The following is a 5,988-nucleotide window of genomic DNA, read 5'->3' on the forward strand; positions in this document are numbered from 1 at the left end:
CATCGGCTATAATCGGGGCGGGGCGGGGCCTGGGCGGGGCCTGGGCCGGCCGCCCCTCCCCCACCCCTTCCCTTCTTCCGCCGCCCAGCGGCCAAGGCGGGTGTTCCCGGGCGGAGACTGGTTGGCGGGGCGGGTAGACGGCAGGGCGTCGTCGGTGAGCGCTGGGCCGGTTTCGGTTTTCAGACTCCCTCCCTCTGCGTGGAGCCGAGTGGGTGTTCCCTGGACTGGGACTGCGCGCTGGGTGCCTGCTGCCGCTCCTTCCTATAAAAACAAAGTCACCGTGAGCCTTTAAAGTCGTGAATTTTAAACTAGAGTCTCGCACACCTCCCCCCGCCTTTGCTCCCTTATACACTGATAACTTGGGGACACTGGCGTCCTTCCGGTACGTTTTAATCACTTTTTCTCAAGGGCGTGAGGAGCTCCGGAATGTTGATCTGACACCATAACAAAGCCGGGGAGAAAAGGCAAATACGAATAGAAATTCACCTGCCTTCTTCGGAAGCCTAAAGAAAAGATTGCGTCAGCCGTGCTTTTCTGCATCTCAAATATTCAAACTATCATTGCATTGAACGACTCTAAAGACAAATCACCTTCTTTGGGGTTTGGATCTTTTTTATGGTAGAATGGTTTCTTGGCTCTCTTAAATCTTGACCTTCATTTGGGAGGTGGGGCCAAGTCCAACCATGAAAAATTCTTTGGTTGATTCAGTGGTGGTTGTGCTTGTAACCTAAACCAAGCAGTTCCCAAGAAGAGCATGTGCCCACAGAGGGAGAATTTGGAGGACGTTCCATTTAAGATTCTTAGGCAGGCGGACTCACTCCCTTCCCCTGAAATATTCTGAAAAGTTGCTTTCTTTAAAAAGAAAACCACAGGTCCCAAATGGTGTTACTTGGGCCAGGCCAAGTCACCAAACCAGGGTTTAATACCTAACCTAATTTCAGTTTCCACCTCCCCCAGAAATATGTCTAAACCCGTCAATCAGGAATTTTCTGATAAGCCCAAAGAGGTAATCTGTTGCTTGAGCCTTCTCTCTCCCCCAAAGGAAGATGCGGTTATTTGCAAAGTAAGAACCCCTGCCCTTCCTCATAACGGAAGATGATCTTGCCTGAAACAATCCTTTTTTTCTTCTTTTTCTTCCTCCTCCTCCTTTGTTGCCCCACCCTCCTTCTTATAAAAACCTTCCATTTTGTACAACTCTTCAGAGCATCTATTTGCTAGATGGGATGCTGCTTGGTTCATGAATCTTTTAATAAAGCCAATTAGATCTCCAATTTACTCGGTTGAGTTTTGTTTTTTAACACTTGGGACTAATATTGGACCTAATTTTTCAACTCAAATTCAGAGACTATCCTGGAACCTTTCTTCCTGCCTCAAGTCACTCCTTTTGGAGCAAATGCGAGAATGGCTTCCTGATCATTCATTTCCAGTGGAATGTTTCTTATTTGCATGGGTCTGCTTGTCAGCTCTGAAACCCAAAAACTCAGTTTTGTGAAAATGCACAGGTGAGTAAGCACACATGAGACTAATATATAATCCAAATGCCAGTGTACCAATTTACCATTAGAAATATTCCTACTGAAGGAGCTGGACCCTCAAGTTCACAGGTCAGTGTCTAGTTTACTCTCCTATTTGAAACTCTTAGCACAGGGCTGGGCTCAGAGTTCATATTCAATAAATATTGAAATTTATTGAAGGTTGAATGCAAAGCAAATATGTATCTCTTTCCTTTGCTCAGTTTGCTTTCCACCACAACTACGGCTTAAACACTGAGAGCATTCTTTACTGGCTTTTTTTTTTTTTTTTTTTTTAATCCTAGGCAGAAGCAGAAGAGGAAACAGTTTTCTCTGGGATTAATTTGGCTGTTTCTGAGACTTGTACTCCATGAGGGGCTTTGAGTGGGTTTGCCTAAAATGGAGCCGTAAGTCTTGAGAGCTGGTTGAAAGCAGCTCCTTTGAGGTATTCCAAATAACAGGGAGCTTGTCTGTCTGTGGTGGCTTTTTAATTTTTTTTTGTTTCTCTGGGACATTTTCTTTCTCAAGACATTAGTTCCTGGGTGCTATGGACTGAATGTTTGTGTCCTCCCAAATCTGTATGTTGAAACTTATTCCCCTATGTGATGCTATTTGGAGGTGGGTGTTTGGGAAGTGATTAGGTCATGAGGGTAGAACCCTCATGGATGGGGTTCCTACCCTTATAAAAAGGATCCCAGGGAGCTCCCTGCCTATTCTACCAGCACAAAAGGACCCAGCAAGAAGGTGGCTATCTGTGAACCAGGAAGCAGGCTCTTACCGGACAACAGCTCTACTGGTGCCTTGACCTTGGACTTCCCAGCCACCAGAACAGTGAGAAATAAATTCTTGTTGTTTATAGGCTACCCCGTCTCTGGTATTCTATGATAGCCGCCTGAATGGATGAAGACACCAGGCCTTCGGGAGTCTGCCCAGATCAGAAGCTTAAGCATGACCCTGGGTTCCTCTTTCTCTCTTACCACCCAGCATTGCCAAGCTTAAGGATTCTGCTGCCTCAGCATTCCTTGACTGTGTGCATTTGTTCTTTGGTACCACCAGCATGGCCCAGGTCACCCTAATCTCTTCTGTAGACCCAGGCAGTGGCCTCTGATTTTGTCCATGTCCAATTCCTTGCCCACGTGGCAGCCAGAGTGACCTTGTTCAAGTGCAAATGTACCATGTCCTTTCTCTGATTAGGATGATCGCATGGCTCCCATTGCCCTCTCTATACTCAAGTCCACACTCCTTGGCCTGGTGGACCCAAAACCCAGTCTCCCCGTTCCCCGGTGCACACTCCGTGCTCGCCCTGGTGAGCCATATCACACGCACACTTCTCTTGTCTGCACACACTGCTCCTTCCATCTTTGTCGCCACCCCCAGCACCTGTAACTCCCTTTGCCTGAGTAACTCCTCTTCATCTCCAGGTATCCCCTTTGACTCACACTCCTTCACCCTTCTCGTCCGGGTCACATGTCCCAGAGCACATGTACGTGCTCTGTACCACCTGATCCCATGAACCGCCCTGCGATTGCTTGTTTGATGGTCTAGTTTGCTTATGGATTGAGTTTCTTGAGGGCAGGTGCAGAATCTTGATAGCTGCCGTGTCCCAGCCTCTGGCACAGTGCCTGGCAAATAACAGTAACAAAAACAGCAGTAATGGTAATGGCTGCCATCTGCTAGGAATTTACTGCAGGCTAGTTATTGTGTGATGGGCTTTATGCCGATTAGCTCATCTTTGTTGGGGAGGCTGTGATCCGCTTTCGGGAATGAAGAACTTATTCCCGCAGATGCTGGGAACACTACAGGAAGATCAGTCTCTTTTGTCCTTGGGGGCCTGGCTTTGCTGAGGAAGACCGCCTCATGTAAGATCATGTGCGGGAGCACCCTTCATCCAGGGCTTGATCTATGGAGGGGCACAAGGGCCCTGCCTTTTGGTCCAACTCAGGGTAGGGATAATGAGCTCTCCCCTTTGTGGAGCACTCTCTGGGGTGGCTGCTGCTTTCCTTGGGACCGCCTCAGGGCTCAGCTTCTCTCCCCGCCCCCTCTTGCTTCCTGCTCTCCCTTTCACTGGTATACCTCTTAAAAGGATTCCCTCCGGTGGCTCAGTGATTTAAAGCCTGCTTGGGTCATGATCCTGGGATCCTGGGATGGAGCCCCGCATCGTCGGGCTCTCAGCTTGGCGGGGAGCCTGCTTCCCTTCCTCTCTCTCTGCCTGCTTGTGATCTGTCAAATAAACAAATAAAAAAAAAATCTTAAAAAAAAAAAAAAAGGACTCCCTCAAGAAGCCCAGCTTGCCGACTTCTGTCTCAATCTCCTTCGAGGAACCCAACCTAGAACAATCCTCTCAGCAGCCCTCTGGGAGGGTATTACTACGACCCCCCCCCCTTTACAGATGAAGCAATTAAGGTTTGGAGATGCTACCTACCTGCTCAGTGTTGCAGAGCTCATGATCTGTGCAGGTGGCATTCGGATGTAGGCGACTGATTCCAGAGCCCATGCTGTTAGCCAGCCCGTGCCTGGTTAATGGCTTCGTCCCCCTAGTCACCAAGGAAAAATTTTAGAAGGCTACAATTCAGGAACAAAGTTTTGTGCACGTAATTTGTCTCAAGGCTGAGGAAACAGGAGCAGCTCCAGGCTGTTATGGCCTATCATGTCAGGCCCCCTGATGTGGGGATGTGCCTGCTGACTCACAGCACAGGTCACAGACTGTGGACTCTCGCCCAGCTCTGATGGCGAGTTCCAAAACCAAATGTCACCCAGAAGATTTCGGTGTCTGAAAAATCTAATCCATTTCTAACGGAACACATGAGCTGGCATAAGAGAACAGTCAATTCTCCCCAATCCATGCAAAACGTTGGACATCCCGAGTCATTTTTGTTTGTCCCAGGGATGCTATCAGAGAACGACACATGCAACCATGCACAACTTTACCAGCCAACCCCTCCCAACATGACCCTTCCACTCTGGGCAGCCTCACCAGGAAACCAAGACCACCTGGTTGGGAGTTCTGGCCTCTCCCCAATGTCCTGATGGTCCAGTGTGTCGGGGAAGAGAAGCCCCAGGCAGGAGTGTTAGAGCAGAGGGGGAATGGGAGATGTCTAGTTGTGCGATCAAGACCTCGATGATAAGCTCTAGAAATATACTCTGGTGGAGGGGGAGGGGAAAAAACCAAGACAGTTGGCCCTTAAACATCATGGGTTTGAACAGCATGGGTCCACGTATACATAGATTTTTTTCAATAGGCACAGTACAGTACTGTATATGTATTTTCTCTTCCTTATGATCTTCTGCACATTTTTCTTTTCTCTACCTTACTTCATTGTAAGACTACCACGTACAACACATGTAACACAGAATATGCATTAATGGACTGTGTATGTTTCTGTAAGGCTTCTGGTCAACAGTAGGCTATCAGTAGTTAAGTTTTGGGGGGGTCAAAAGTCATAGACAGATTTTCAACTGTGCATGGGAGGTTTGGTGCCCCTGACCCCCATGTTGTTCAAGAGTCAACTGTATGGCTTGGCCGTAGAATTTCAGATTGTAGCACTAACTTCACATCAGTTTGTTATGAAGAGTTAAAGTCTGCCCACTGAAGTCCAACTGCTCCCTGCTCTCTGACCCCCTGTGATGGGGACATTCTGTACCAGACATCTGGGCCTTTAATCATAAACTATCCTGTTTTGCTCTTTATCTACATATCCCCCCGAAAGGATTGCAGGAGCCATGGAAATGGGGACTCTAGCATTAAAAGCTAAGTTTTTAAAAAAAAAAATTTTATTTTATTTTTTTAAGATTATTTATTTATTTGTTTGACAGAGAGAAACAGTGAGAGCGGGAACACAAGCAGGGGGGGTGGGAGAGGGAGAAGCAGGCTTCCTGCTGAGCAGAGAGCCCAATGCGGGGCTCAATCCCAGGACCCTGGGATCATACCTGAGCTGAAGGCAGATGCTTAACGACTGAGCCACCCAGGCGCCCCCCCCAAAATTTTATTTTTCAAGTAATTTCTACACCCAAAGTGGGTCTTGAGCTTACAATCCCATGACCAGGAGCTGCATGCTCCACTGACTGAGCCAGCCAGGTGCCCCCAAAACTAAATTTTTAAAATATCAGGCGCTGTGTTAAGCATGTTAGGAGCTGATCTTATTTATGTTGCCCAGCAAACCTAGGAGGCATTAGCCCATTGCACAGATGAGGAAACAGACTCAGAGAAGTTGAGTAACTGGCCCAAATTCACACGGCTGACCACTAGGAAGAACCAGGATCTGAAACTAAGTCTGTCTGATTCCAGGGCCTGCACTTGACGGTAAGGTTAAACACTCCCTCGTCTTCTGCTGCTTCTCCATCCTCAGCGAGTCCCAGCCAGCTTAACAGCTGTACTAGGTTGGATACTGTTCCCTCCCCAAAAATCCATACCCACCAGGAACCTCAGAATGAGATCTGACTCTGTAGGTGGAATCAAGTTAAATGAGGTCATCCTGGA

Source organism: Lontra canadensis, unplaced genomic scaffold, assembly GCF_010015895.1.
Source record: "Lontra canadensis isolate GAN:19392208 unplaced genomic scaffold, GSC_riverotter_1.0 scaffold3, whole genome shotgun sequence".
In the NCBI taxonomy this organism is placed as follows: Eukaryota; Metazoa; Chordata; class Mammalia; order Carnivora; family Mustelidae; genus Lontra; species Lontra canadensis.